The 20,826-nt window shown below is 41.7% G+C and overlaps 1 protein-coding gene across 2 annotated transcripts in view; it reads left to right on the forward strand.

Moving 5' to 3' along the window:
- Positions 1 to 20,826, forward strand: part of strbp (spermatid perinuclear RNA binding protein) — an 87,762-nt gene that overhangs the window by 13,507 nt on the left and 53,429 nt on the right. For both annotated transcript variants that reach the window (XM_030084406.1, XM_030084404.1), the window contains exon 2: positions 15,363 to 15,501. The gene's annotated coding sequence lies outside the window, so the exon portion shown is untranslated. The remainder of the gene's footprint in view (positions 1 to 15,362; positions 15,502 to 20,826) is intronic.

A 20,826-nucleotide genomic window follows, 5' to 3' on the forward strand; every position in this document is an offset into this window, starting at 1 on the left:
CAGGAAAACGGTTAAAATCCACCCAATCGCGCCTCGCCCGACACAGACCTCCAAAGCTGCGTATCTGACAGAAGGAAGTCATTAGTAGCCTGCATTCAGAGCTCTTTGAAGCTCCAATTTATAAAGATACTGAAATGTTACAACTACTGTAAGACCAGTACTACAGTAATCACACTTACTGTTCGGATGACCGTCGCTCTCACCTGCTCGCGGTGGTCAGTCCGGCTCTCGGTCTGAGTGAGTGGTGACACGGTGGATATGAAGTGGGCACCTTCCCTCACTTCAGAACCGTCAGGGAACCAATAACTTGACAGGGACAGTGTTTTGCCGCTTTCTGTTCCCAGCCTCAAGAGACATTGGCTCACAGCATAGATGCCATCCTGATGAAATTATCTTCTCTTGATGGAAAGTCACAAAGGCCGAGAGCTTCACTCACCCCCTCTCACCAGCTCAGTCCCCAGCTCATGAGAGATAATCAGGAGAGTGATCTATCACTAGGTAGGGCTTTGTTCTTGTCAGTAAATGACAAATTAGAGCTAAAAGAAAAAAGCAGCTGTTGTGGCTCTTTCATGAGTGAAGTGATTTGATGCTACAGTTTGAAAGCACTTTAGTGGAAATAACAGCTATGCAAAGACAATGATTGTGACTCATGGGCTTTAATCCAAGAGAAAGTGTCGATCTGATTTGTTTCTAGCGTATTGTTTTCAGAGGAGCAAGGTGATGCCACCTGTTAAAGATCATATCCTGTGTGTTCATTGGTATAAAGTCACTTTAAACCGTTAAACTTAAATGGTGGGTCGTCAGATTGTAGTCTCCAGCTTGTTAAAATCATATTTTCCATGTGACTTTTCTCGAGAACTCGCTAGAAGAGGCGATTTATGAGAATGATGTAATGACATGCTGTGATTGGAAATGTATTTTAGAACTCCTAATTTGATCAAAATGTGTGCTCAATGGCTGCTGTGCCTATTTATCCATGCCGCTGGGTCCAGATGAACTATTGTGAACCGTTAAGTTCTGTTATCATTGTTTGTCTTTGTCAAATTGTGATCAAGTCTTTCAAACCACTGAGAACATTTGCTCTATATTAAGTTTCCTTGGGGATGTTTGCTCTCCATGGTGCTGAAAATATCAGTTTCATCCAGAAGTAATGATCGTCTTTGAATTGCTTTTGGCCTCATAGTTGAACATCAGGCTGCCATGTCTACCTCAGGACTGCGTTGATGTGATAGATCACCCTGCACAGCTGAATTTCATGCTTCCTATGTCTTACCAGATTTCCCGCTTTGAAGTTTAGTCACGTTTTGAGAGGTTTGCGGACTTACTCTCACTTGTCAGTGCTGTCCCAGCATCCTGTAATACATCTGTCAGGAATATTCAAGCATGACTTTCGGTGCCTGTTAAAAGTTCTTGTCAGTTACAGTGTGTTTGTATCCAAAATACACCATAATATTGAAAAACTCTGAACACTTTAAACATATGGGACTTTTTGTAAATTTGTCTGGAGAGACGTCGCAAGGTCCTCTTTGATTGAATTACACTGATAACAGAACACGTCTCAATGGTCTTATCAGAAGCTCTGTTCCTGTAGTTCTTGTCTCCACATTAAGTTAATCAACACGACTGCATATGTGATTGTTTATGAGTGACTGTCATTTGTCATAGTATAATTTGTGTTATGTGTGAATATAAGTTTTATTTGAGCAGCATGTTGTGTTTGGGAGCAGTACGGTAGAGTCGTGGTTAGTCTATTTGAAACTCAACAAGTTAGTGGTTTGAATCTGCAGGCTAAATTTTTACAAGGAATTTGCATGTTATCCCTGTTTGCATGGGGAATTATCTGCGTGTGGATTCCATAAGCCCCCCCCCAAAACAAAGATTTTGGGGTAACTAGGGAGTCGTGGGTTTTTATGGGACTGTTTCTTTCTGTGTCCAGATCAGAACTTGTCATTTGTCCCTTTTTAGATGGCATCGGGTGTATTTGGGATATACTTGACTGATACGTTATTTTAAGCTTTTCTGCGTGCGATTTGAAACACACATTCCTCGCCTCTAGAATCAGAGGGCTCCATCATTTATCCTTGTTTAATCATGCGACTTCCCGTCACATCTTCAGCATGGAGAAAATTGCATGTCCTGTTATTAAAGCACAGGAAGCAGGGAGCAAAAGCAGGAAATAGAGTTCTGAATTATGATACACAAGTGACAAGAAAAAAAAAAAAATAATAATGATGGGCCACACCAGATTTTATTTCCGCCGGAACACACAGCTATCTGTGCAATGGGGCAGTTAATGATGGCAGAAAGCGACAGATCACAGAGAATAAGCGAGCAACTACATTCATGGCACACCATGACTGAAAAGTGAAGTCCAACGATAGAAATGGACGGAATAAACAACTTGCCTGCACTTGTAGAGACGTGCGCCAGTCACAGTGTTGAAAACAAGTCTGTCAAAACTGGTCTGGTGCTGAAAAACAAGGTGCGTCAGTGCTAACTGTAATGGAACAGGCCAAACAGCCGGTAAAACCTGAGAGGCGAGTGGTTTTCTAAATTAAATTAAAGGTACTTGTAGGAGAGATTGCCTCTGACACATCGAGTTAGAAGGCAAATTCTATATTCAGCCCGTCTCGACATTGGATATGACTCGAGCTCAAGATCAGCTGCAGCCCACGGCCTTAATTTGAGCTCATGAGTAAAAGTTGACCCATTTTTATGGAGAAATTTACAGTTTAGCACAATGTGTTTATTAGAGATGAAGGGAAAGCAGAGCTCTGAGTGTCTTTAGCTGTAGCAGAAGGGCCGTCGCTTTCCTTTTCTTGGAGCACAAAAGTACTTCCTGATATTCGAAGCGGTGGCTGGACCCTCCATGATAAATGGTGACAATTCTGAAATAAAGAAGGGAGAATATCTTTAACTTCCTGTTTCCTGATCATCAATTATCAATCAAAGCACAGCTGTAATGTAAGCTCGGAATCATTCTGTTGAACAGTATGTAAAAATATTTGAAAAATATTTGAAAGGACACCGTTTATTCTAAATGACATGAAAACAGACAGAAATGATCAAATGTGATGAGTAAGTGAAGAGAGCTGCATACAATCTATAAATACTGGGCAGGTATTACAGGATATCGGCACCCCACTAGCACAAGTAGAGTTATACTTGGCTGATCTGATCTCGCCTTTCTTGTTTTAAATGTGTCAGTGTGAGAGCAGATTTTATGTTGGTCATCAAGATACTTTATTGTTTTAATGCTTATGGACTTTACACTCAGGTGTTGCTGTAAGTTGTAAATGATGTTGTAAGCAATGAACTGCACTGTTTCCTGTTTTTCGTTTTCTTCAGTGGACAAATTATTTTAGCTGTGAGCCTCACTTATTACTGAAAGTAGTTTTGTACGGAGTCAGTGCAGACAGGACTTTAGTTGAGTTACACCTGAAATGGATGCAAACTCCCGATAGTATATGATTACAAAGTTGCAGGAAAGATGATTTTACTGCAAACTTTATTGTCCCTGTGATCAACTGTTTTCTGCACAACTGGCATTGAACACAAATCAATGTCCTCTTTATTTGCATGAAGTCTAACTCTACACTCATCACTCTCTTTTTATGACTTTCCTCTCGCTTTACTGCATCAATCCACCATCAGGGAGCTCACCACGACTTGTTTACACTCTGTAGTAAAAACAAAATCCGGCACTTTAATATTTTCTGCTTACACGTGCAAAAAACACACACAAGGCTGATAGAAGGCAGTCGCTTTCTCTTTGAGACCTTGTGCATTTATTTCTCGTCAAAGATCCACTGTAGTAACACTGTGGTGCAGTGTTTTCCCAACTATAAGCCCCCCTGCATGACAAGGAAGATAGAATGTTTAGCCTGTTCACTAAATTTGCTCTCTGGGCCCTCGGTTTAAAAAGACCTCAGTGTTTTACTGCGAGACTTATTTAGCCCATATGCATTACTATCCATATAAATGTGATCCCGCCATCACCCTGCTATGTCCATGTCAGCACTGGATGTACACTCCAGTACACAAACACATGGAGCCGTTGGTTTGGACTAAACACAAATACAGCAGGTGGTTAAGATGCAAAGATATGGAACCCAGGAGGACTGCTGCAGTGTACTACATATGCTGAAGTCAGCTCTGGCTATTTCTGTTGCCTCCAGTGAGCCAGCCAAGCAGCAGCAGAAGCCCTGCCCATTTCGGACCACGGCTGCAGGTTAATCCATTCAGCCTGCATTTGTTCTTGACTTCAATCTATGGTCTCAATTTGAAGTATCATTTGCAATAATTGGACATGTGTACATGTTAAAACACCCTGGTTTAGTTTTCCGCGTCTTAGAAAAGTCATGTTTGGAAAATCTAAATCTAGTTGTGGAGAAACAAAATGCATAGCTGAAATTCCGCAAGAAAAAAGTGGTAATAAATTGACCTTCGCTAAGAGGCGATTTGCATACCCACTTTTCACATTACTGCCTACCTTTGCCACAAATAAAGGGCAATCCCATATTAGGTTGTCTTGTAGATATATGGCTCTGGCTAACGCACACGCACACACAGCTAGTGCAATACAGTGCCCTGATGAATAGTTTGCAAAAATAGTTAGTATGCTTTGAGCACGCTTCATCAATAAAGATTTAATTACTGCTCAGAATTGCTGACCAATGCATGTTGTATGGTTTATGGGTTTCTGTTATAGCTGCGGTGTTGGCTGGGGAAACAGGAAAAAATGCAAAAACACAGCAGAGCGGGACACATTTGGTGCATATGATTACATTTTATGGATTAAAAACCATGAAAGCGAAACTGTGTGATGCTTCATCATGTTTTTCCAATATTGAGGAGACTCTTGCATAGCTAAGATGTGCATAAATGTCTAAAATAGTTTGCTGCTCGCAGTTATGCAAACAAATGTTTAATCCGCAGATCTTGAACTCACAGCGGCTGGATGCACATTAGGGAAAAGCTGGGCTTTCACAGTCGGTAAGGAGAAAAGGGAAAAAAAAAAAAAAGGGGTTTGGAAAAGACTAAAGGTGGTATTATTCTCACACATAACTGATCTGTTTCCAGGTGCTCCACAGAGAGGCAGCAATAGAATACAGTCTGAAAGTGGTGCTGGACGCTCGCTCGCTTCTGTGCGACGCTTTGCCAAAACCCATGCTGTGTTATGCTGGGCTCCCCTATTCAGGCCGTGATATCGGGTGGCTCTGGTGGGTGGAAATGAGACAAAGTGTGGACAGAAGGCACTGAACAATCAGGCCAATGGACACGATGCATTAGTAATGTGAATAAATAAGGGAAGAAGTCCAAAAGGGAAAAAAAAAAGAAGAGGCAAAGGAAGAAAGAAAACATTAAAGGGAAGTGTCTGAAGTCCTTGTAGAAATAATTGAGCAATTCAAAATACAACATTGTCGTAAATTGGTTTGTACATTAACCAAATGAAAGTCTAATTAAATGTTTTTCTTGAATGCACACTAAATTGTCCCATTCTTTTATAAGAGCGCAATATCACATTAACTTGTGATTATAACATGGCGAAGCAGTGGAGTCTGATGCATGCCCCTGATATTAAAGTGTGTGTGCCACATTAACTTAAGAGTATCAGTCAATTTTACTATTATTGCCACTGATTCAAGAAGTGTCACATTGGTTAACTTCGGGGTAATTAGGTGGCTTATGCTTAATAGATGAACTTGCAGTGCAATGCAGAGCGGCTTTAATTGCATTTTCGTAGTGGTAGGCATACAGTGGGAGAAAAAGAAAAAGATGGACCGTGAAGGAGAGCAGGACGGGGGGAGTGGGGTTAATTGCCAGAGAGGAACTTGGGAGCAGAACGTGAGAAAAGCTTGCGAGTCCGTGTGATAAAGTCGAAGCTGTGTTTATTAGCGGAGGAGGCAAAGGAGGGAGGGTGTAAACAAAGGAGCCGGAGATGGCGGAGGAGAGGGAGACGAAAAAGATGCGAGGAGGGTGGGGCAAGGAGGGACAGTCGGTTAGAAAGATGGATAGATCGACTGTACAAATATGTGGAGTGGATGTGCGCAGAGATTTCCCCGAACAGTCGAAGGTGAAGACAGGCTCAGACTGATGCCACAAACTGAGTCAATGCACTGTCGTTCCCTCTCTCTCACTCTCTCTGTCTTTCCCTCTCTCTGTGGGAATTCTCTGACCCAGTTAGCTCCTCCACCAAGCTCAGCGGCAGCAGAGTTATTTTTACATATTACCAGGAGACAATACTTTGTCCTCTGATCGTCCTCTCCTCATCCGTATGCTCTCTTCTATCTTCTCCTCCTCCATCTTAGCAGTTGCCATCCTTTCCTCTCGTGCCACCCTGTTCCCGTGCTCCCCCCCCCCCCCCCCCCCCCCCCCCCCAACCCGCTATATTTTTGCTCGATTTGCTTTGATCGTTCGTCCTCCTTTAGGGATGCAAAGATCAATCAACTCCCTGCTGTGCTCGGTGCTGAATACCAGCCGGATTCTTCAATATTATCACAATATGCGGAGAGAAATGACAGATGATTATGCACATAAACAAAAGCAAATCATATGCTTGATAGGTTTTTAGATAACATTTTACGTCTCTGGCATCAAATATTTAATTACATTGTGCATTTGGGACTTGAAGTGCCGTCACATAATTGCTGGAAAGATAAGAGGTTTCCTGTAATCAAGGGTACATCTGGATCACAACACACCTTTGGATATAATATGTTTTACAAATATATGTCATTATATTGCTGGTGATAATTGTCATCTCTAACACAGAAACTGGAAACATATATTCAATTTAGTCAAAATACTGTCACTCAAAATGATTTAGCTACACATTTTTATTGATTATCTCTTAATATTTTTCCCTAAATGAATGTGATCACTCGTCCGTCAGGCCCAAACTCTGAGGACGTCTTCCCCTCCTCTCCTCCTCTCCTCTCCTCTCCAGAGAGTAAGGGGACAGAGAGTGTAGACAGGTCATCTATTCACCTCCTAATGATGATGGATAGCAGGACTGCAGAGAGGCTGGGACAGGGAGGAAAGTGGAGCGATGCAGCGAGATAAAGCAATGGCAGCGGAGTAAGAGAAGACTGCGTCTATATTTGTGCGCCGGCGGGCAGATGGTGGGAGTTTTAGTGATATGTTGATCCTCAACTGTCGATATTACTCCTGTCGACGACCTGATAGCAAACAAACGCACCTGCAAGGTGATATCTGGCAAGGTTTGCACTTCTAAAGAGACATGGGCGTGCACGCTCTCTGATCCGCCTCTCTCCGTCCTGGCTTCCCTGACCTGCTGATAGGAGCAGGGGTTGCTGGAGATCAGGCTCTCTCTCGCTCAAATCCCATTTCTCTCATTTTCTCTCTGTCTCCGCTGATGAGAAAAAAGCTTGCATGCTGGACTCGCTTTTTGTATTTTTGTGTTGATATTTTGATATCTTTATCTTGTGTTTTTGTGTAATTTTTGCATCTGTTTCCTGTGCACAAAATCTGATATTATGCTTACGAAATCTCTGAAGCAGATCGAATTATTTCACCGTATGTAATTTCCCTAAGTATTTCAAAAACATGAAATCTATCATGGAAACCAGTTCTCTGATTATCTAGCCAGCCGTCTTTGATGCCACTCAGTTCCGTGGGTGTCTGGCGATGATCCCTGCTGACAGATAATCACGCACATGTTCACACCTGGGGGCAATTTTACAGCCACCGATCTATGTTTTTTTGGAGAAAATTCTATCCCACTACTGGTGAAAGCAGGGTGCGCCCTGGACCACTGCACCAGTCCATCACAGGGATAAACTCCACACAGACACACTGGCCTGGATTGGAACCTGCAACCTTCTCTCTATAAATGTGAGAGTGGTGGTGCATCCCACGACAGTGATTTATATTTAACCATTTATGTCTGACTTATAACTGAAAATGCAGTCGCCTGCATTGGTGTGTGAATAACCATTATTAACTGCTCAAGCCGTTACTAAGTGATTGTTCACATCCTGTTGAAAACCTTAATAGTTTGAGTCGTAATAAGATAAATAATCATTAAATTCTTCTGATTACTCTCTCAAAATTCCTATGTTTTTGCTGGTTTGTTAGGTTTTCAACACATGGAATCCCACATGGCACACACTGTTCGTAAAGTAGAGATCCGGTTGCGGCTCGTCATGTGCTCTTTCAGTGGTGAATGGGATGGCTCGTGGGGGGTGTCACATCGCTGCAGACCGCCTTCTCGCTCCGCAGAGCTCACCTCTCTGCTATCTCACACCTTCCCATCCCAGACCTCCAACGGGAGTGTGAATGTAAAGTTGACAGAGAGGAAGTGTTAAGACTCCATCTGGTAGGATTACCACATGGCACACATATTGCGCACACACACACACACACACACACACACACACACACACACACACACACACACACACACACACATACACACACTCTGACACAGTGGTGAAGTCTCACCCTTCCTAAAGTACAGACATGGAGGCAGGCTGTAGCTATGGCAACCTAGAGAGAAGGGAAGTGATTGGGTAAGGCTTGGATTTGTTAAAAGCTACTGTATGAAGCCTAGGGCAAGTGTTAGTCACTCTTCCAGTGTTTGTGGGTATCGATACAAGTGGGTGAAGCACGGGGACTCAAGACTAGCCTTCCTTAATCCCCTCTGTCTGTCTGCATCTTTTCATGTTCTGTTTGAGGGGTCCGTCCGGCCCGATGCGGGGTGTGTGTGTGCACAGTCGCCGTTACTTTGGCCCATAAAGCCGGAGCTGAATCACATCCAGTGGTTTCAAACGCTTGCTCGATTAATTGAGTGAAATGAAACACTTCATAGGCGTGATACCAAAGCACCTGCAGAGTGGCTGCAACATCAAATAGGCCATAAAAAAAGGCATGATGTCTTACTGAAAGGCTGGTGTGTCCTCAATTTCTTTCTCTGAGGTCAACTCACCATTTGGGCTGTGTTGGTGACGTCTATAGTTGTGCCACCCCTGTTGATCATCTCTGATTGGAAAATTTAGATTTTTGTATGCCTTTTTTAGTGCATTGCAGATTTACTGATGTATCAAAAAGATAAATGATGCTTGGATGCTTGAAATCATGAAGAAATAAATAAAAAAAGAATTTTTAGTGCAAAAGTATAACTTTCAAAGTTATTTCAGCAAAATTCCACATTGAAAAAATATAACATTCAACCAATTAAAACCAATCCACATGTGACAAAATGTGCAGCATGAGATTTGGAGTTCATCAACAGTTCATCCATTTGATCCTCTGGTTTAGACATTAATCTAAGTACTTACTCTCTAATCTCATTACAACACACAAATATCAACACACACAAGTCATCTGGCGACCTACAGTGACCCATCATCGCAAATGCACCTTGTACCGTCACTGTGCTCTGAATGTGAAGCGGTTTAACGAATCAGAGTGAATCTATGATTCATTCCTCTTTCCAGCCACCTTTAAACATGCGTGCAAAACACAGATTAGTTTGTATTTTGTGATCATTACAGGTGTGAAAAGCGGTTTTACCGTCACTACACTAATCACTTAAGTTTGAGTTGAGGCTGTGATGAAATATAGAAATGGAGCAGCTGTGTGAGCAGAACATGTTGAAAACATGGTAACAGAATGTTTCAAAGTGCAAAAACTCATTCAGTAATTGACTTATATCAATGATAAATCAAACACATTACGTTTAAGATTCAAATGCCGACTGGAATAAGCCGTGTAACAACTTAAGGTTCTAAAAAATGAGAGCTTCTGACACCCTGTGTAATAATTTAATGGCGAGTGTCTGGATGCGCAGGTCTGCCCACAGCCGCAGAATGTGAATACCTGGAGCAACAGGAACCTGTTCACAAACTCAAGATTGCATTTCAGCCAGAGGAGTTTCACTGAAGTTTCAGGGTGATTGCGTAAAAGGGAAGTACTCTCTGCGTGTTTAGAGATTTCAAGCGCGTTTTGCTTTGCGAAATGTTGTTCTTTTGTTTGTCCACTTGCATTTTCACCAGTTAAAAGCTTTATTCAGGACATGTGAACAAGTTCATGAAATCTACAAAACTTAACAAAGCTTAGCATACAAAGCTTTAATTGACATCCTTCGTAAAAAAAAAAAAAAAATGCATACTATCAGTGAACTGAGATGACTGTCTTTTTTTTTTTTTGCAAGAATACTTTTTTACACCATTTCCGCCTAGCCCAGATGCCATTATAATTTTTTATATTCCTTTCTTTTTTCACAACAAAGAGTAAGAAAAGCCCTTTGATCAATAGTAAGAAGATACAATGCTGAAAAAGCATTCCATTGTCTCCCCTTTTGAATAGAAGCCATTCCTTGTCTAATTGGGCTCAGGGCTTTTAGAAAATTTAAGGTTTCTTTCCAAACCCGACATAAAAGATGAGTGTGTCCTTTTGTTTGTGGGTGTCACAGTGATAGCATTCACCGAAAATTCCCCGTAACGTCTCTCGCAGCCAACCTGCAGAACAGTGTAATCGCTAAAGCGTGTTCATTTTCATGCAGAACCGAACTGGAGCCGTTTTGTTCTCTCACTGAACATTTCCGATTCAGTTTCTTTTACAGTTTGATTCCCCTCAACACTTGCTCCTGAGAATGAAGGCATGCCGTCGGCAGTAAATTACCCTGCAACGGCCTGAATCTGTATGAGCTTGAATTGCTTTTTATTGTTGAGTGGAGGGAGGAAGAGCGGGGCTTCCTGACCCGCAAGAATGAAGAACGGGGCGAGCGTGGAAACTCCCTTTGCGCTTCACTCTCTTAATCATCCTGTGACATAGCCGCGCTGTGTTGTGGCTCCAGAAAGCATGCGACTCCCTCACCGACCTGTAATCCTCCCATCGCCTTCCCTCCCACGTATTCATATCATCTTTGTATCGCCTTCACCCTCCTGTTGTTTCCTGATTGGTATTTGAAAGCTCGGCCTGAGTCAGATTAGATCTGGGGGCCGGCCCACCTCTTACACTGAGGAAATATAGTAATATAGAACCAATTCCAGGGTCTCCTCCTGTGCGTGGGTGTGTGTTTGTGTGTGTGTGTCAGAGACTTTCTGAATTGTCTGGTTAGCTTCACCTTAGACTGGGAAATGCACAGCCTGCGCACACAAACAACACACAGGCCTCAGAAGACCTTAATTGATTTGGAAAATTGTTGTTTATGTTCCTGGAATGCTCTTAAATTGGATGGATGCATGCCAGAACATTGATATAATGAAAATGATTTACAAAGGAGATTATGTGGATTAGGATTACATGTCATATTCTTAAATTGCGAAAAGTGGTTAGGGATACCCCGTCACATCACAATTACTGTTAAAGTGTATGAATATTGAAAAGGATTGCCGTTTTAATTTTATTCCACAGATTGAATAGCGAAACACATTTGAAATGAAATGGAATGGTCTATTATATTTTGATGAAAGCACCCTGGTGTTTCACAGTGGGATCAGCTAATGTGCTTCCCATGTCACGTCAATCTCACTTAGGCTGCAAGCTACAAAAAAAAAAAATTCTCAGCGACTACATTTTCCACAAACTGCAATATTAATATAATGATCTGTTTAATATTCAAAGAAGCACAATTTTTTAATAAGACTCAAACCGATAATTTTAATAGTAGCCATAAGCTGGAGAATAGTGAAGAGCTAAAGTAGAAAAAGTCTGGGGTCAGGGGGACGATGCCTTTTCCCAGCATCATTTATTTAAGGTTATATAAAGAAATATAGAGAGGGTAAAGCTATGAAGTCATCGATCACTGGTTTGGGGCTTTATTAGTTGTTTTTGCTTTGTTTTTTTTTTTTCATTTTAGATGATTGTAAAGTATATTAATCATAGGATTCAAGATAAAAGTTTCATAACCATTTTTGTCAGACCTTATGAACTATAGTTTTACTTGCAGAACATATCATTACATACAGATGGTCTAATTTACAAACTGATCCATGCTCAGGTCTGTAACTGAAACGCCTCCTGCATAAAAACACACGGAGAGCTCGACTAAGCAAGCATCTCATGCACAACACTTACTGCATGAAAACCCAAGAGAGACTCTCAGCAGTGTTTTGATGGTTATATGACACTGTGAAAAACACCTGTAATGATGGAAACCATTGATTTCATGAGCGTTGTTATGTGGCACACTGCAGAGATGCTTTTAGCTGTGCTTGTTGTCGACCTGTGGGGTTGCATGTGTAATATAAAGCTTATCACACTTATGGGACATTAGTGCATCGACAAGGGATAATAACAAAGGGATTTTCTTTCTTAAAATTTTGAAAAAAAATAATTAGTATTGTTGGGAGCAATCTCACGTGGATCCCAAGTGTAACTTTACAACAAAATTAATAAAGTAATATAGAATAACACACTGTCAGCCAAGGAGAACCCTTGATAATCACTAACAGTAAAGCCCAACCCGTAAAATATTCAAAAAATTCTTTAGTGGAGCCCAGCAAAAACGGAATTGCTGCCTGAATACTTCCTGTTCCGCCAATAATTCAGCCCTGCTAATGGCTGCAGACTCAAACTGGGGAAACGGCTTCTTTCATCTGCGATACTCTGAAACTGAGTGTTTCACAAATACAAAAGCGTAGCGAGGGCTCCGACACTCACTGGTACCCAAATATAAATGTCTGCAAAAGATGAAGGTTGGGAGGTTGTTAAATGCGTCCCATGAATTCAGCGGCTCGGGGTGAGCCTGCTCCCTCTCATGCTTGTGAAAATTCACAGCTTAATGGCGGGGGTGATGGAGAGCGCCTATAGCGTTACTCCAGGAGAGAGAGAGTACCTTCCCCCTGTTTTCATCATCAAAGCGGAGGGGGGTTGAGCCACACCGGATGAACCCCTCCACACACCTACATCACGGTTTTTTTCTGTAGATTTTCTAATCTGCACCTCATCTTCTATATGTCCAATGCATGTTCCTCATTACAGTCGCCATGTTATATAGTGATGAACATGCTTAATGTCTTAGTGATTTTTTTCTTTAAATGAAGTTCATATACTGTGATATGAATATGCTGCTGTTTATGCTTCACTGCACCACTTGCCTGTGATTTTGACACCTGGATTCTTTTTCTCACCATCGATAACGGCGCACAAGTGAGATGTGGAGGATCGACAAATTAAATAATGCTGGTGACAGAAGGTTTGTTACTTTTTCTTGCGCACTCTGTTGAGAAAACACGTCAGTCACTGGAGATCATTATCTGACAGCAGCCGAAGTGTCTCCATTAACCCCTGTTCAAGCTCTCGGCTGCAGAGAGAACAAAGACAAATCTGTGACTTGATGTTGTTGTTTTTTTTCCCTCCTCACCTCAAAATAGACCACCGTATCTGTCAGATGTGAGGAATGATTTGCAAGTTAAAAAATTCAAGCCCTACTTCACCCCTCCGATGTGCGTCTGTCATGATTTCATTGAAAATCTCTATTTTTGGACCATTTCTGTCTATGAATTTTCAAGTATCTTACATCAAAAATAATACAATTTAAATTTGTTATCATTTGATTATTTCTATGAAGGGGAGAAATATCTTCCATCATTTGCTTGAACTTGTGCCTGCTCTTTTGTAATTTCCTCATAATGATGCTCTTAATTTTGTCGTGGCATTAGGGCTTGTTATTGATGGAATACTGTATTGATTAAATCCATAAAACTACTTGTACCAATTTGCTCATTGTTCGGCTTCAAAAGAAGCCATCTCTGCTTTCTGCCTGAAATACAAAATCCTAAGTCTAAGGTTTTTGCACAACATAGTGTCTGATATAGTCTTTCAAATGCCACCTGCTGTCAGAAAGACAAATGCAGAGACCTTGCAGAGGATCAGCCAGTTTTTGCACCATGTCAGAGATTGCTTATGTTTGCAGAGATGCCACAGTGCTGATGTGGAGTCAAATGCATTACCACGAAGCTTTGACATGCATGATAAAGTGAGATTTATCACTCGTGATCGAAAAATGCAAACTGAAGTTCTGCAATTTCTTATAAAGTTTCAAACTTCCTGGCCAGAATTAGGACGTTGTTGCCACCTCAAGCAAGATGAACACATTTTGCATCCACCTCAAATCTGTCTGCACCAGCTGCCGTGTGTTGGTTTGTGTTTCCCTGTAGGTGTGCATGAATGGTGCGAGTATCATCAGATATGATCAGGAACCAGTTTGTCTTGCAGAACAATCTCACGCATTGTCCCAACCAACACCTATCTCAGTAATGTTGAATCATCAGAGGTGCGACTGCTTCCCGAAATAACCAGCAGCAACCGTGTGTTTGTTTCTCTCTGATTTTGTTGACTATATCTGAGCTTCATGTTTTTAGGAGGGTGGGCCAGAGTCGGTGTGTTGCATCTGATTCGTCATGATCGTCGCTGTCGAACCGTCTTTTGCTCTTTGCACTCGGAAGGCCATGACACGATTACAGAGCATCTCTCGGGGCGGGGATTTATTATCTTTAATATTCTGCCTCTACAGTGTTTGGATTATTACTGTGTTTCATGCATCAGCACTGGTGAAAACAGACTGGAGGTATGGCCGTCCTCCAATATCTGTACGTGTTTGCATACTTTTCAGATTAGGGTTATGTGGCAAAAGTCCAGTGCTGTATACGAAGGACTGTCAATTTCTGATTCAATTTTCCACCACAGGTCTTTGAAGTAGTTCACTGTTTTGTGCCATGCTGGATTCACAGTGTATTATATAAACTTTATCTAGTGACTAATGGGAATTTTTGCAGATAAGCTAATAGCCAGCTGTTTTTCAAGTCAGACTTGTCTTGGAGGAATGAATGGAATTATCTCTGAATTTTTGTAATACAGTGCGTTTCACCCCATTCTCTGTAAAAACTGTCAGTATGCTAAGCAAGAATAAAAAAAAGTCTCAGCGACACACATGCAAATGAAACCGCAGAGCCGGCCTCCTCTCTTGAGGCAAGGTTTCACTTTCTGGTCTGTGGAAGTTCAGGATTTTTTTTCCCTACTCTCTTTTTTTCTGTTATCTGTCCTCAGTGTAATTTTCTCTCTTTTTGGAGATATTTGGAAAGAGTAAATATTGAAATGACAGTCTGCTGCTGTGTGCAAAATATCTGACTCCACGGGGATTAAAAATGCATTTTCTAGAGAGTATATTCAATGTTTTCTTCTCTAATTGTTTCACATTTTTTCCTCTTTTGAAATGCAAAAATGTTTGATTATTCCATGCGTTTGGGTCTCTTTGCGAGGCAGTGTTTGTTATTATAAGCCAATTTTGCAGCACTTTATCTCCTCCCTTGATTGACTGAAGTCAACCTGAACACGATCCTTAACTGCCGTCGAAGCGATCTCAGCCAACCTTTGAACTTGTGTCTTCTCAGGTACTGAGCCCTGCCTGCTCTGACACCGCGACCCCAGACGGACGGACCGGCTGACAGCCTCTGAGGAAAAAAAACAGAAAAAGAGAAAGAAAGGAAAAAAAAAAAGTTGGCAGATACACAGATAGGAGGACAAAGATAGGTGAGTGAGTGAAACGAATAACGGAGTCAATTCTTATCGCTCCGTCTATCTATCTCTGTATTCTCTCTCTCTCTCTTTCTCTCTCTCTCTCTGTCTCTCTCGCCCTGTAGCTGACAGGGTCGTGGCAGAGTGCGAAGCTCATTGTTTACACTGCGGCCCAATAACCCAGAAAACAAGCGAGGCCCTGTAGCATAGATGTTGGTTTACACCCCTGCTGAGCCAAAGGCTGCGTGTCGATGTGTGAGTCTGCACATGCATTATTGCATCTCGCGTGTCCTGTTATGAGCTCGAGTTAACACGGAAAGGGAGTCGAGAATATCGCTTTGATCGGAGAACACGGGCTGATGATGGGATGCGCTCGGTGATGTTTGACAAAGAAAGCAGTCAAACATGGAGAGGGCTTTGTCTAATAATGTGGAGGATAACGGATGGAAGGAGGAGTCAAACATTCAGTGCAATTTTAAGATGTGCAATGCATGGTTGGAATATGTGTGTCTGGTTTATAATACACAAGGAAAAGTAAAGTTTTACTCAACATTGAAAATGTTTTTGGGTTTTGAAGGGAAATCTGGTGTGTGGTTTTCTACATGATTTAGTAGTTGGAAAAGATTTCTACCTGTTTGTGTCCCACTGACAGCTGGAAGTAAGAATAAAGTAACATATTGTAATAACTTTTTTTGTTTACTTTGCCTATTGATATTTTCCTTTTTACTATTGTACTAAAATTTATTCAAAAAGTTACTCTAGTAAACATGTAATGTAATGATATGTGATATCAACACACACACACACACACACACACACACACACACACACACACACACACACACACACACACACACACACACACACACACACACACTAATGATTTATTGTCTGATGGCCAAAATGTGGAAGTCATCAGGACAAAAAGAAAAGAAAAAATACGAAAGACAAAGTTTCGCAAACTGTTTTTCTTGTGAAACATTACTCATGGAAACGGCAGACACACACACACACACACACAATGGAAAAAACCAGAGTGTAATCTTGCTGATGAAACTATTGTTGCAGTCATAGTTACAGCACAGAGAGACATTAACCACATCCTGAATGAACTACAGTTATGGAAACGAATAACATCAACAGTTCTTACGATATGTAGGGGGACAAAAATAAGTACATAAAACAACAGAAATAAGTCTGGATGATAGTTTTTGAAGCTAAATATTGTCGGGTGTCCATTATTGTTGCACCAGATTAAAATCTGTAGTCGTGCTTTTTATTTTTTATTAAAAAATAAATATATAGAAGTTGTTAATTAGGCAACACTGTGAATTATGAAGCTTAATGTGAAGAAAAAGTGATAAATTCGCTATGTATGTGCAGAATACGGGCAATAATAATAATACCGTTTTGTCCACTGTGGTTATGTCTGCTTACCTGCTCATTTTACCACTCTTCTATTTATGTTTTCACCACTGCACAGAGGAAGTAGTACAGAAGAAGGAAAAAAATCCCAGCCTCATCATTCATTTGTGGTCTCGTGTCAGTGTTACGGCAGCTCATTGACGATGCTTTTACAGGTTTTGTGATCACAGTTGGTCAGCAGCTGTGGTCCTCGTGGTTGTCCAGTTCACTCTCTTCTTTAGTAAACTGCCTACTTATATATGTAAAGTAGCTTTTATGCAATTCAGCCAGCGGCCTTCCCCACTATCATCTCAGTGGGAGTGTTTTGGGGTCTGCGTGTGTGTGTTTATGTGTAAATAATTGATTGCTGTAGAGGTTTAGCAGCTCTGTAGTGAGACTGAAGCAGACAGAAAAACGGGCTCTTTGCTCTTCTTCACAGTGCGTCCGACATAACTGCACAAAGCCCGCTTCTCCACAGAGGGAGAGTTGTGTTAATTCATTGAATTCAATTCATGTCGGTGCTGCTGAGAGGATTAGTCCATGAATCACCGAATCATGGAAAATCTATAGAGACAATAATCACCGACATATTTGAAAAACAGGACTTTGAAAGGGTTTATCGAGCCATGGCACAACATGCTTATTCAGACTCCTGAAAAGTCGGGATTAATTGCTTTCATTTATCCACTCTTTCAGTAAATTGTAAAATTGTTGATGTATTCAACAAAATTAAGCAATGTAAACATTTTTCTTAGATTCTTACACAATTATCCACAATGATGTAAATCTGATTAATCTGAAAAGAGATGATACATTGATTGGAATGAACAATTTTTGGTACTTGTGGCCCCAACTGATGTTATGTTGCATAAATTTAGAGTGACAATGTAAACTTTCATCGCACTGAGAGGCCGACAGTCCTCATCCTGGAGGACCACTCCTCACATTTCCACATCAACACATCTGATCTCAATGAGTGACTTGTTGTCAGGCGCTCCAGCTGAGTTCTGCGCTAACGTTAATAGATTATGTGTTGAAGCAGGGAGACATTAACGGCATGTGAGAGCGCGGCCCCGCGGGACCAGAGGCCCCACCTCTGCTCTGCACCTCATTTCAACAAGTGAGACAGTATCACTTCAACTAAATGCTCAGTGTTCACAAATACCAGGGCCTTTGACTGGAATATTTGTTTGCACATTGCTCATTAAAGGTGAGGATGCGGTCTTACAGCTCAAAACGTTTGGAGTATAGCAGACTGGCAGTTGTCAAGGTTAAGGTGAAAGTAAATTCATTGCAACAGTGTGAAGATCTTGGAAGAACTGCAGCATCCTTCAGGTTTCTGCCCTCTGAAGGTCACTTAGCTGGTATTTCGATACTGAGCTCTCACTCTGTCTGTCTCTCTGTGCAGGACGTTGGCCTAAATAAGAAGTGTGTTGATTAAATTAATGTTTGGTAAGTGATACGCTACTTTCTTCGCCTGGCACTCTGTATTTATCTTGAGTTTTTGCAGAGAGGGCCAAAAGCCTGCCCTAAATGTAGGCGTGTTTAGTTCAGTGGCTGACGCAAATTGGAGCTTGGGTTAATAATTCAATATTTACAGTGACGTCACCGTCGGACGGACAGAAACTTCCTGAAACAGAACACACCCACAACTACCAAAATCCTTGTCGAAAATGTCAGTGTTCCAAAATTCAGCATCCCGCCGAGCTCCTTTCATTCCCGGTCAATCATCCTCCATCACTTTGCACATCTTTTCACTGCGGTGAGGCCGTTTCTGTTCGTTCTCCCCGCTTCAGTCTGTGAGCCCCCCGATCATTAAGCATCTCTTTTTATCTTCAGCCGTCTTCTGCTTTGCTTCTTCTTCTCATGTGTCACTCCTTCTCTCCTTCTTGCCCCTTAGCCGCAGTGTCCTTGAGAAAGCAGTGACTTTGCCGGTGAGCGCAGCAGAGCGCATCTCTCTCTCTCTCTCTCTCTCCCTCTCTCTCCCCCCCCCCATTAAGACACACACCCACACGTTCAGCAGGTCCATGGCAACAAACCCTTACTCGTCCTTTTCCTTCGTTCTTTATAAATAATTCATCACCGGAGTCATTGGCTGTACTTTATGTAAATATTTACAAACCTTTTGCAAAAAAAAAAAAAAAAAAATCAAAACGTTCTTTTCCCCTGTTGAGCATAATTCTTTGCAAACACTCCTTTCAAAAAACTGATACTTAATCATTAAAAAAATGCTGATCCATGAAAATATTACAGCTTGATTTTTGAATGAATCATTCAAAGTAGAGGTAAAGCACGGGAAGCCATCTCCGATCGGTTAATCAATACTTTATTTCCCACAGTGAGGAACTATTTTGTTCTTTTTCAATTCTTCAGGCCAGGTAATCAGACCCAAAAGAAAACTGCGTTCAACGTACTCGTTCAATTACCGTTTCTTGAGGTTTGTTACCGAATTCAGGACAAATCGCCCTCAGGTGATCCGGCGTCGAGGTTGCCAGCTTGGAAACGCGATCCCCGCGAGCCCCTCCCCCTCATTAACCGTGCCCTCCGCTAATCTTGGATCATGACAGCCCATTGTTGCTGTTTTCCGTAGCGTCTGAAATATAGATGGAGTCTGATTGTCTGGTTGTAAGATGAGATGTTATAGTCTCTTGATGCGGTTTGTTCTCGTTGCTCTCTGTTTTCCATTAGAGCGTGCGCCGGGCCACTGCTTTTCCTGCCGCCTTACGTGTTTTCTGCCGGAGATCAGGTGTCGCCTGCTCGGTTAACGGCGGTGCTATATGTGGCAGATGACTGCATCCTAGGTGTTTATCTGAGATGGCAATCAGGTTTCAATGATATTGTGTTTATATTCTGATGGACTCTTCTATCTAGCATGCTGGGGATTACTTTTTTTTTTTTTTTTGACTGTGAGCACTCATTTAGTCTTTGCCAAGATCTGTTGAGCCGGATTGAAACACCTCGGCGTAGCTCGATAGTATCTCGGGGTCGCCATGTTATCTCTCTCTCTCTTTCTCTCTCTCTCTCTCTCTCTCTCTCTCTCTCTCCCTCCCCCTCATGTTTGTCCCATGCTGATCTGAAAAACGCTTCCGTAGCCATAATTACCAATCCCCAAGGAAAAAGTTGAGGCTGAATATCTCCATGACTCTTTTTCCCTCCTTTGTGTCGCAGGACCTGTGTTGTATTGTCCACACACACACACACACACACGTCAACAGAAGAGCGCGTCACAGTCTTGAAACAGAGGAGATTCCATTCATGACTCACATGTGTTTTGCTCTTTTGGAACACCAACCAGTCAGGCTTTCATATAAAATAAGAGACCTAATTGCTGAGAAAGAGCACAGCTGCAGCGAGAGTCGGTGTCTTAACCACAACAAAAAGGAGACGTGAGAAGATGGGACAATTTACAGGGAAGCTCCTGGATGGATAACATGTGAACAGAATGGTTTCACCTGTCCAGCATGTTCATAACGCATAAAAGCGCATCAGTTCAGCAAGAGTCCCAAAGCCGAGCTGAAAACAAAAAGCCCTCTAGCGGCGGCGGCCATTAAAATTGATTAAAAAGGGAAAGTGAGGTGATGTTACAATAGAAAGAGTCAGCATCGTTAGTGTCAGGATGAAGAAGTACAGGACACGACTGGTAAACGTCATGTTTTCTCTTAAAGTCACTTATGTCTTTGCCAAATCCTATTGGAAGTTTAATGCTCAACGTAAACATGATTAGATTTACTGGAGTTATTGAATTGTGAATTGTCTCAAAAATGTGCATTAATTTGGTTTTTTTTCATGTTTTTCCAAGAAAAAACTCAACTTTCAATATCTGGCAGTTGTCATCCTTTTGTTTTTTTTTTTTTTTGTGAAAAGCTCAGGTTATGAATGAATGCCACGCTGCACAGTTATAGTGTAGAAGTCCTGAGAACCTGTGTTCAGCTGTGA

Source organism: Salarias fasciatus, assembly GCF_902148845.1.
Source record: "Salarias fasciatus chromosome 7 unlocalized genomic scaffold, fSalaFa1.1 super_scaffold_4, whole genome shotgun sequence".
In the NCBI taxonomy this organism is placed as follows: Eukaryota; Metazoa; Chordata; class Actinopteri; order Blenniiformes; family Blenniidae; genus Salarias; species Salarias fasciatus.